Below are 12,756 nucleotides of genomic sequence, written 5' to 3' on the forward strand. Positions count from 1 at the left end.
TAAGTAACCATCAAATTAACTAATAAAAAGAGTCAAAAGAGACCAAAGAATTAAAAAGCAAACAGCAGCCCTTCTTCTCCTTCAAAAACGTTTTTCACCTCCTCCCTCACTCCTCCATTAACAAACTTTCTAAAGCTTCAATTTCCATGCTTTCCTCACCCCAAAACCCTAAGTCCCTTCACTAAAAACTTGTCTCTAACTCTTGGGAAGTGTTTGGCAGCCTAGAAAGGGAAAGAAAGTGAAGATTAACTTGGAAAAATTCTGTCCTACAAGAGGTTAGTGCACATATATACTTAAAACTCTTTAATCCCATGCTAAAGACTTGAAACAAGTATGAATTTGTAACTTAAATGAATAAAAGTTATGTGTATGTCCACCATGATTTTTGGCAGCCCTAAAGAAGGAACATGATTGAGTGTCTTGATGGACTTAGAGTGAACTAGAGAGTATGTTTAAAAAAATATATATATATGAAAGTGATTAATTAAGATAGTTGTGAAAATTTATAATGGAAATTAGGGTTTTGAAGTGTGAAACTTGGATTTAGCTTATGAAATTGTGAAAGAACATTATAAGGGTCAATTAGTGACCATTTTAGGTAAGTTGACCATAATTTGGACTGAAATGTAGCATGGCAAAGGGAATGAGTAGGCTGCCTTGTAAGTGCAGCAGGGTGACTAAAATTTCAGTCCACTTAGACAGCCATAACTTTGGCTGTGTAGGTCCAATTGGTATTTGGACAATTGGACATGAAACTAGGCTTATAATGGCACATTTTTGCTTAAGAAACCATGCCCAAAAGACCAAAGCAAGAGGACCAAAAGTTGGCCCCAATCCGGATACCCTGCAACAGCACCTGCAGAAATGACCAAATGAACAGTAACTGTTCATTTGGCCATAACTCACTGTAGATATGGTCAATTGACCTGAAATTTTTACAGTAACAAGATATGATATAGACAAACAACTTTCATGAAGAAACCTACCCCAAATTATGCCATTAACCCATTCAAATTATTGAACAAAGTTGAGTTATCAAACCTGCAACTCTGCAGAATTACATTTGAACAGTAATGTTTGGATGGCTATAACTCTCTCTAGAAAACTCAGATTTAGGCGATTCTTGAACCGATGGAAACCTAAGGCATGGTAGAACATTTCACATGAAGAAAGTTAGACCAAATTATGAACTTAACTTGGTCAAATTACTGACCAAAGTTGGACCAAAATCTGCCAAAACCCAAAATTTTAGCAGAATAATGCAGTGAACAGTAAACTTATTTTGGCCATAACTTGAGCTACAAAACTCCAAATGGAGTGATTCAAAAAAAGAAATTCAACTAGACAAAATAAGGAACAACTTTCATGTTTACCATTTCCTCAAATTCCCACTATAACAGTGCTTAATGGAATAGTAAAGTTAAGCTTCAAAAACTGAAAATTTTGTTTCCCTTGGTTTAAGCCTAGAAATGGTAATGGTGATCACTTCCAACAAGTTTTAAATGAAAAATGTGGTATGTTTGAAGTGCCAAAGTGAATGTACCTACTTTCTAAGCAAAAGTCAACTTTCTTGTTGACCAATGAAATGAATAGTGACACCAAAAGTTGAAATTCAAAGATTGAAGAATTTTAAAGTATCAAATGCCCTAGTATACCTAACAAGATTGGTTTGGATAGTTTGGCATGCCAATAGGGTATTGTTTTAGCGATCGCGAAAGGCTTTATGCTGTATTCATGGCTTTATGCCCGTATTCATGGCTTTTATGCCCGTATTCATGGCTTTTATGCCCGATTATGTGATATCATGGCTTTTTAGCCATACTGACTGCATACGTGGTAGACGTTCTGCGTCCCATGGTATGATGGCCCGAGGCACCGCGGTGTCCAGTGCCAACGACCCGTTATCCATCGATCGCCCAAAGATAGGTTACTTGGGCATGGAAAAGTATAACTGTGATTGAACTGATTTTTAAAGAAAATACGAAAATTAAGAATCAGGAATGATTACAAAAATACAAAGAAGCTCAAGATCATGAAGAAAATAATTAACGAAATGCATGAAGAAGTTAATATCATAAAACATGATTAGCCCTCGACTAAACAATAAGTTAGTAATTATTCATTTCTTATGAACACAATAGCAAGGAAATTATTATTTTTATTTGCATATTATATTTTCTTGTATTATTTGCACCACTAAGCTTTATGCTTAGCGCCGCTTTGCAACACGAGGTAATCGAAGATTTGGATAGAGGGCCCAGTAGACCACAGATTTTGTAAGGCAGTTCACAGTTCTGCATAGTGTCCGTGTCACCTCACCATCCACAGTGCATTGGTAGGACACTAGGTTTCATTTTGACATTTTGTAACTAATTTCTATTTTCTCATATGTATTTGAACTTATGGAATGTATTTTGAGGCTCATGTAAATAATGAAAAATCGTATTAATGAATATAAAAGTGAATGTTTATCTGTGATTTATACATGATATCACATGAGATGAATGATTGAGAAATGAATGGTGAAAAATGTTGAGATTTTGATATTGAAGTTTGAGAGTGATGAGATGATTGAATATGATCATAGGAAGTGTTTTTCACAGGTTCCGAAGAACTATTTTCTCCATTTTTAGCCGGTACTTTGCCGGATTTTCTATAAAATTCTCGGAACCTCAAATAAATTATAATTTCGATAAATGGCTTAAATAAATTATATTTCACAAGTTATATTCAAAAGGAAGAATAAAAATGAATTAAGATAAAATAGAGTGCTCGGCACACTGAGTGGCATAACTTGCTTGGCTACACTGTAGTCGGGTAAGGGGTGTCACATTTAGTGGTATCAGAACACGGTTTAGGCATTTATGGACCTAGATAGATTGCATATCATGCATTGCATTCATAAGAGTCGAGGTGACAGTATTGCAGATCTGTATTTCCTATTTATTTTAGGTTAAGGTATGGAATAAGAGAGTGAAGAGACAATGAGATAGCTAATGGAGATGAGAAGGAGACTATATTTAAGATGAAAAAGGATGAGTACATAACTGTTTGAGGATAGGATTGACACTAAGGAGAAAGTGAAGTAGGATAACACGGAAAGGTGAAGAAATAAAGAGGTATTAGCTCCTTGGCTATTTACATTGAGTAAATTTCGAGGACGAAATTTAAATAAGAGGGGAAGAGTTGTAACATCCTCCCGGTAGCAATTCCGCACGATCTCTCATTAGGGACCGGTGTCGGTCCGGACAGCTAGAACTTCTGAAAAAAAAAAAATATTTAAACTAAAGTGAAGAACCATAATTAACTCAAATATTAATAAGAAAAATTTAGTAAAAATTTTAGAAATAAAATACAACCAAGTTAAATGAGCCGGTGCCCAAGCGAAGGATAACCAGAGGGAAGTTGCGGTTCTCGCAACGAGGAGCCCTAGACCTGGGGGAAAAATTTTAAAATAATTTTTGGGACTCTAGAGAAGGGTTATTGAGGTTCCTATGGCATTAAAATGCCAAGAAAATACCTAGAAAAATTTTTCAATTGGTACAGACAATTTTGACCCGTTAAGCCAAACGGAGGGCATTTTGGTCATTTCGCCTTCAGAGGTGATTTTTGGCCGACTTGTCCAGTCGAGTAAATAATTATTATGACATAAAATATAAATAAATATTGATAAAAAATTAATTGAAAGTGAGTAGAGAAGAAGAGAAAAGAAAATACAATAAAATGCCAATTATGACATATTATGAGGTCATTTAAAATTGTCCACCAATCACAATTAAGTAACCATCAAATTAACTAATAAAAAGAGTCAAAAGAGACCAAAGAATTAAAAAGCAAACAGCAGCCCTTCTTCTCCTTCAAAAACGTTTTTCACCTCCTCCCTCACTCCTCCATTAACAAACTTTCTAAAGCTTCAATTTCCATGCTTTCCTCACCCCAAAACCCTAAGTCCCTTCACTAAAAACTTGTCTCTACCTCTTGGGAAGTGTTTGGCAGCCTAGAAAGGGAAAGAAAGTGAAGATTAACTTGGGAAAATTATGCCCTACAAGAGGTTAGTGAACATATATACTTAAAACTCTTTAATCCCATGCTAGAGACTTGAAACAAGTATGAATTTGTAACTTAAATGAATAAAAGTTATGTGTATGTCCACCATGATTTTTGGCAGCCCTAAAGAAGGAACATGATTGAGTGTCTTGATGGACTTAGAGTGAACTAGAGAGTATGTTTAATATATATATATATATATATATATATACATATATATATATATATGTATGGAATGAAAGTGATTAATTAAGGTAGTTGTGAAAATTTATAATGGAAATTAGGGTTTTGAGGTGTGAAACTTGGATTTAGCTTATGAAATTGTGAAAGAACATTATAAGGGTCAATTAGTGACCATTTTAGGTAAGTTGACCATAATTTGGACTGAAATGTAGCATGGCAAAGGGAATGAGTAGGCTGCCTTGTAAGTGTAGCAGGGTGACTGAAATTTCAGTCCACTTAGACAGCCATAACTTCGGCTGTGTAGGTCCAATTGGTGTTTGGCCAATTGCACATGAAACTAGGCTTATAATGGCACATTTTTGCTGAAGAAACCATGCCCAAATAACCAAATCAAGAGGACCAAAAGTTGGCCCCAATCTGGATACCCTGCAACAGCACCTGCAAAAATGACCAAATGAACAGTAACTATTCATTTGGCCATAACTCACTGTAGATATGGTCAATTGACCTGAAACTTTTACAGTAACAAGATATGATATAGACAAACAACTTTCATGAAGAAACATACCCCAAATTATGCCATTAACCCATTCAAATTATTTAACAAAGTTGAGTTATCAAACCTGGAACTCTGCAGATTTACATTTGAACAGTCATGTTTGGATGGCTATAACTCTCTCTAGAAAACTCGGATTTAGGCGATTCTTGAACCGATAGAAACCTAAGGCATGGTAGAACATTTCATATGAAGAAAGTTAGACCAAATTATGAACTTAACTTGGTCAAATTACTGACCAAAGTTGGACCAAAATCTGCCAAAACCCAAAATTTCAGCAGGAACAGTACCCGTGAATAGTAAACTTATTTTGGCCATAACTTGAGCTACAAAACTCCAAATGGAGTGATTCAAAAAAAGAAATTCAACTAGACAAAATAAGGAATAACTTTCATGTTTACCATTTCCTCAAATTCCCACTATAACAGTGCTTAATGGAATAGTAAAGTTAAGGTTCAAAAACTAAAAATTTTGTTTCCCTTGGTTTAAACCTAGAAATGGTAATGGTGATCACTTCCAACAAGTTTTAAATGAAAAATGTGGTATGTTTGAAGTGCCAAAGTCAATGTACCTACTTTCTATGCAAAAGTCAACTTTCTTGTTGACCAATGAAATGAATAGTGACACCAAAAGTTGAAATTCAAAGATTGAAGAATTTTAAAGTATCAAATGCCCTAGTATACCTAACAAGATTGGTTTGGATAGTTTGGCATGCCAATAGGGTATTGTTTTAGCAGTACTGCGAAAGGCTTTATGCCTGTATTCATGGCTTTATGCCCGTATTCATGGCTTTTATGCCCGTATTCATGGCTTTTATGCCCGATTATGTGATATCATGGCTTTTTAGCCATACCGATCGCATACGTGGTAGGCGTTCAAGGTCCCATGGTATGACGCCCGAGGCACCGGTGTCGGTGCCAACGACCCGTTATCCAGTCCAGTCGTCCAGTATAGGTTACTTGGGCATGGAAAAGTATAACTGTGATTGAACTGATTTTTAAAGAAAATACGAAAATTAAGAATCAGGAATGATTACAAAAATACAAAGAAGCTCAAGATCATGAAGAAAATAATTAACGAAATGCATGAAGAAGTTAATATCATAAAACATGATTAGCCCTCGACTAAACAATAAGTTAGTAATTATTCATTTCTTATGAACACAATAGCAAGGAAATTATTATTTTTATTTGCATATTATATTTTCTTGTATTATTTGCACCACTAAGCTTTATGCTTAGCGCGTCGCTTTTACAATGCGTAGGTACTGAAGATTTGGACAGAGGGCTCTGTAGACCACAGATTCGGTAAGGCAGTTCACAGTTCTGCATAGTGTCCGTGTCACCTCACCATCCACAGTGCATTGGTAGGACACTAGGTTTCATTTTGACATTTTGTAACTAATTTCTATTTTCTCATATGTATTTGAACTTATGGAATGTATTTTGAGGTTCATGTAAATAATGATAAATCGTATTAATGAATGTAAAAGTGAATGTTTATCTATGATTTATACATGATATCACATGAGATGAATGATTGAGAAATGAATGGTGAAAAATGTTGAGATTTTGATATTGAAGTTTGAGAGTGATGAGATGATTGAATATGATCATAGGAAGTGTTTTTCACAGGTTCCGAAGAACTGTTTTCTCCATTTTTAGCCGGTACTTTGCCGGATTTTCTATAAAATTCTCGGAACCTCAAATAAATTATAATTTCGATAAATGACTTAAATAAATTATATTTCACAAGTTATATTCAAAAGGAAGAATAAAAATGAATTAAGATAAAATAGAGTGCTCGGCACACTGAGTTGCATAACTTACTCGGCTACACTGTAGTCGGGTAAGGGGTGTCACAGGCCTCCACTAATCTTTTTGTACGGGTATTATTTTATACCCTTGTATTTAATTTTGATGTAAATATAGTAACGTTATATGTATCAATGTAAGTTGAGCAGTTGCAAATAAATTGTAACAATATTATTTTTTTGGATTTCCTTCTGTAAATAAATATTTGTACTTGTGAATTTCATACTTTATGACATGTGAATGAAATTATTAAATGTTTTGTGATGATAAATTTTGATTGAATTGTGAAATTATTTTGAAGTGAATTGAATTGAGTTGATTTGAGGTTTATTGGAGGTTGGGAGTTGTGAAAAATTTTTGGAAGTATTTTTCTCAGGTATTTGAAGAACTGTTTTCTCCAATTACAAACGGAACTCTGTCAAAATTTTTATAAAATTTGCGGCAAAATTAAAATGGACAAAAAATTTTACTAGTATTTAAACTTTGAATAAATGGTTTTTAATTCCTACCAAAATGCTCACCACTTCCAAAATGTAAGAAAATTGTTTTAAAATCCCTTGTAGGGTACTTAATGAGTTATCAGTAGGTGAAGTTCGGTAGTTCATTAAGTATTCTACGGGATCATGTTATGCCTTATAGAGGGGTAAGGTGTGACATTCTTATACTTCAAATCTTCTCTTCTAATGACACTTAGAAGGTTTCTAGGGCTTTTTACTAAGATTTATAGTGGGAATCAAGTGTTTGGAGCTTGATTTCTTAGTTGTTAATGTTGGATGAAAGAGGGAAAGCAAGAGAGAGAGAGGGGACGATTTTTGGGAGAAGAAGAAGACATTTCATTTTTTTTTCTTTTGAATTTTTTAACTTATTAATACATAATTATCCCACCATTTCAATTTTTTTAAATATTAGATTTATTGCATCATGCCTTATGTCATGCATGATGTTAATAAACTTTTTTTTTCTTTTCCTTTTTCTTTTGCATTTATTTTTCCATTAGTTATTTAATTTAATTCTTGATCCCAAAATTTTCTTTTCTCCAATTTTATTGGACAGTTAGGTCAGGAGTCAGCTCTATGGGTGAATTGGCCAAATTGCCCTTCGCTGGTTCAATTCAGTTTGTAAGTAATTCAATATTTCTTCTGAATCTCTAATCTAATTATTTGAACTGCTTAACAATTCCTTTCTGTGATTTTCTCTTTTCCACTGTGTTCGCAATAGTCCTAAGGACCGCAACATCATAATTTCTAGTTTGAAATTTGAGTTTAGACTGACCTCGCAGTCATTTCTCGGGAAGGCACCCATCATTGTGACTCCCGGCTCATTTAACTTTTTATGCTTTGTTTTTCTTCTTTATACTTAGCTATTTGGCAATTGTTAATTACTTGCGTTCAGAGCTTAACTAGGTGTCTTAGACGTAATTCTAATTCTCTTAATTGTCTAGACCGACACCGATCGCCAGAATAGTAAAATATACCAGGCTATGCAAATAGGGGCGTTACAATTCTCTCCCCCTTAAAATAAATTTCGTCTCAAAATTTTATTTGGTATCAGTCTTTGAACTGCTGTGGCTGTTGTCTCCTCATGTCCCCCTCTCATTCCCAAGTAGCCTCCTGGCCTGAATGATGGTTCCACAGCACTTTCACTAATGGTATCTGCTTATTCCGTAGCTGCTTCACCTCATAAGCAAGACTCTCTATGGGTTCTTTTTCATATGTGAGGTCTGGATTCACTTCAATTTCCTCCACTGGTAGTATATGAGATGGGTCTGATCGATACCTCCTCAACATGGACACATGGAAGACATTATGTATCCACTCCAACTCTGGAGGTAGTGCCAAATGATATGCCAAAGGACCCACTCTCTCCAGAACCTCATATGGCCTGACGAAACGAGGACTCAGTTTCCCCTTTCTGCTGAACCTCATAATTTTCTTCCGAGGGGAAACCTTGAGGAATACTTTCTCACCCACTGCTTACTCAAAGTCTCTTCTCTTTAGATCAATATAGGACTTCTGACGGTCTAATACAGCTTTGAGTCGATCTCTGATCAATCTAATTTTCTCCTCTATTTGCTGAATAATTTTTGGCCCAATCAACTTTCTTTCACCTACTTCATCCCAAAACAATGGAGTTTTGCACTTCCTGCCATGCAAAGCTTCATATGGAGGCATCCCAATGCTTGATTGGTAGCTGTTGTTGTAAGCAAACTCAATCAAAGGTAAGTGTGTGTCCCAACTGCCTTCAAACTCAATCACACAAGCCCGTAGCATGTCCTCCAAGATCTGAATTGCTCTTTCAGACTGCCCATCAGTCTATGGGTGGAATGTCATGCTGAATTTCAATCTAGTTCCTAGGGTTCTCTGAAGACTACCCTAGACTCTAGAAGTGAACCTAGGATCTCTATCTGATACGATGGATACTGGCACTTCATGCAATCTTACTATCTCATCAATGTACAACTTGGCCATTCTTTCTAAACTATAGTCCATCCGAACAGGCAAAAAATGAGCAGACTTGGTCAGTCTGTCAACAATGACCCATACTTCATTATGGCTCTTCTGTGTCCTCGGAAGTCCCATCACAAAATCCATAGTTGATCTCTCCCATTTCCATTCTGTTACTGGTAATGGACTAACAAACCAACTGGTACTTGATGCTCTGCCTTCACTTACTGACAAGTTAGGCATTTGGAAACAAATTTTACTACATCTCTTTTCATACCCATCCACCAGTAATGTTCTTTTAATGCTCTATACATTTTAGTGTCACCAGGGTGCATAACAAAAGGAGACTCATGTGCTTCCTTCAAAATGACTTGTCTCAAGTCAACGTCATTAGGAATGCACATTCTGCCTTGGTGTAGCAATAGGCCATCATCTCTCACTGAGAACTCAGGTTTCTTGCCCTGCCGGACTTCTTCTAATAGCTTCTAATACTTCTGATCATTGTGGGCAGCCATTCTGATCTGATCAATCAACACTGGCTGTACATGTCATGCAACTATTGTCTGCCACTCATCATTAATTTCTAAGCTGGCATGTAATAATCTCAACTCATGTACCATAGACAAAGGAGTAACCCGTAGACTTGCCATAGTCTTGCGACTTAAGGCGTCAGCCACCACATTCGCTTTCCCTGGCTGATAGTCTATCAGACAATCATAGTCTTTTATCAACTCTAACCATCTCCTCTGTCTCAAATTCAACTCCTTCTGAGTGCCCAGATACTTCAAACTCTTATGATCTGTGTAGATGTAGCACTTCTACCCATACAAATAGTGTCTCCAGATCTTAAGAGCAAACACAATAGCTGCTAGCTCTAAGTCATGTGTCGAATAATTCCTCTCATGCGGTTTCAGCTGGCGTGATGCATAGGCAATGACATTCCGCTCTTGCATCAGTACACAGCCTAACCCATTGTGAGAAGTGTCACTGTAAACAGTATACTCTTTACCCGGGGTAGGTAAAGTAAGGACTGGAGCCTCAGTCAAACATCTCTTTAACTCATCAAAACTCTGTTGGCATTTATCCATCCACTGAAATTTCACATCTTTTCAAAGTAGCTTAGTCAATGGAGATGCCAACATGGAGAACCCCTTCACAAATCGGTGCTAGTATCCAGCTAAACCCAAAAATTGTGAATTTCAGTGATATTTCTGGGTGGCTTCCAATTAGGGACAGCTTCTATCTTACTTGGATCTACCTTGATGCCCTCTGCCGAAACTATGTGTCCCAAGAAGGATATTTCTTTCAGCCAAAATTCACACTTCGATAATTTGGCGTATAGCTGTTTTTGCCTCAAAGTCTGCAGTACAATTCGCAGATGTCTATCATGCTCCTCTGCACTCCTCGAGTAGACCAATATATCATCTATGAATACCACAACAAACTGGTCGAGGTATGATCAGAAGATAGTGTTCATCAAATCCATAAAAGCAGTCGGAGCATTAGTTAACCCGAATGGCATGACCAAGAACTCATAATAGCCATAGTGGGTTCTAAAGGCAATTTTAGGAATACTCTGCTTTTGTACTTTCAGCTGATAATAGCCAGATCTCAGGTCTATCTTGGAGAGCACAGCTACACCCCTCAACTGATCAAACAAGTCATCAATGCGGGGAAATGGGTATTTGTTCTTTATTGTCATCTTATTCAACTGCTGATAGTCAATACATGAATGGAGAGTTCCATCTTTCTTCTTAACAAATAACACTGGTGCTCCCCAAGGCGACACACTAGGGCGGATAAAGCCCTTGCCAAGCAGCTCTTGCAACTGCACTTTCAACTCTTTTAGTTATGCTGGTGCCATTCTATATGGTATTATGGAGATTGGGTCCACACCAGGCATAACAACAATTTTAAACTACACCTCTCTTTCCGGAGGTAGTCCTAGCAACTCATCAGGGAACACAATCAGAAGTCACATACTATAGGGATGTCCCTTAGTGCTGGACTCCCCACTTGGGTGTCTATCACATGTGCCAAGTATGCTTCACACCCCTTTCAGATCATCCTTCTAGCTAGTGTAGCCGAAATGATGTTTGATGGCAGTAACTGCCTCTCCCCATGTATTACCACATCACCGTACAGAGGGAGACCAAAAGTGACTGTCTTCAGTTTACAGTCAATCATGGCATGATGCCTAGCTATCCAATCTATGCCCAAGATGATATCATAATCTCTAAAGGGCATTTCAATCAAATCTGATAGAAAAGTGTGTCCTTGGATCACCAAAGGACAATCTCTATAAATTCTATTGACCCGGACCTCTTATCCTAACGGACTAGTTACTAGCACTTCAAAATCCATTTTGGCACATGGAACCATAATGGAACTAACTATGCTAGCACTAATATATGAGTGGGTTAAACCCGGATCAAACAACACAAAGACATCCTAGTCAGAGATAGAGAACGTACTAGTTACAATATCGGAAGTCTTAGCCTCTTCCCGCTGTCTCATCATGTAAACTCTGGTCGGAGCACTCCCTTGTGCTGATTGGCTAATGGTACCCTGACTGCTAGAAGCATTGCCTCTGCCTCTACCTCTTCCACTACTAACCGATTGTGAACCTCTGGTAGTAGAACTCTAAATGGACCCTTCTACAGTAGTAGGAGCTAGCCCAAATCTACGAGCACTGGTGCAGTCCTTAGCGAGATGGCTCGTACCTCCACAGTTAAAGTAAGCTCCTGTAGCCCAATAGCATTCTCCCCCATGAGTCTTGCCACATGTCTCACAGGGGTGGGGAGGATATGAACCCCTGGTCGACCGCTGACCAGACTTAGGGGGTCTCTGTCAAGAGAATCTACCCCTTCTGAACCTTCCTCCTCTACCTCTGTTTAGTCCCCTAAATTTTTTCATTTTTCCAGTATTGCCATTGGAACTTTGCTCGACTGATTTTTCACCTTTTTCTTTCTCTGATTTTTCAGTCTTCTTAGATTTCTCTTTCGCTGGTGTCGCTTCTAATTCAATTCTTTCTAACTCAAGTGCCTGAGAGATGAGCTTAAAGAAGTTACTGTGTCTGAATCCCACTACTTGCATCCTAAGACTGGGCTTCAAACCGGTCTCAAATCTCTTGCACCTTTCTTTGCTGGTAGACAGGAATCTCTCAACATAGTGGCTTAAGCAGGAGAACTCCCTTTCATACTTTGCCACAGATTTATTCCCTTGCTTCAGACTTAAAAATTATTATAGTTTCTGATCTACATATGCATCTGGGACATATTTTTGTCTAAACTCTTTGATGAAGTCATCCCAGGTCAATACTGGCAGTTCTGCCAAGCTGTGGGGGATGGTCTTCAACCAATCATAAGCATCCCCTTAAAGTAGCGACACTGAATACTCAAATTTCAGTTCATTCGGGTAGTGCAATTTCTTGAATACTCTATCCATTTTTTCCAGCCATTGCTCTGCCTCTAGAGGGTCTACTGTACCGTTGAATTCTGTCGCCCCATATTTTAACAGCTTATCATACTGTCTAACTGGAGCCTGAGGTTGCACCACAGGAGTCTGGGGTGGAGCTTAAGCAGGCATACCCCCAGCCATCTGTTGAAACATAACAGCCATCTGCTGGGCAAACTGTGCCAAAAACTATGCATTTGTGGGGCTAGTGCCACTGACCCACTAACATTTTGGAGAGCTGGGGCTTCCCCTTGGG

The sequence above is a fragment of the Hevea brasiliensis genome, chromosome 8, assembly GCF_030052815.1.
Source record: "Hevea brasiliensis isolate MT/VB/25A 57/8 chromosome 8, ASM3005281v1, whole genome shotgun sequence".
In the NCBI taxonomy this organism is placed as follows: Eukaryota; Viridiplantae; Streptophyta; class Magnoliopsida; order Malpighiales; family Euphorbiaceae; genus Hevea; species Hevea brasiliensis.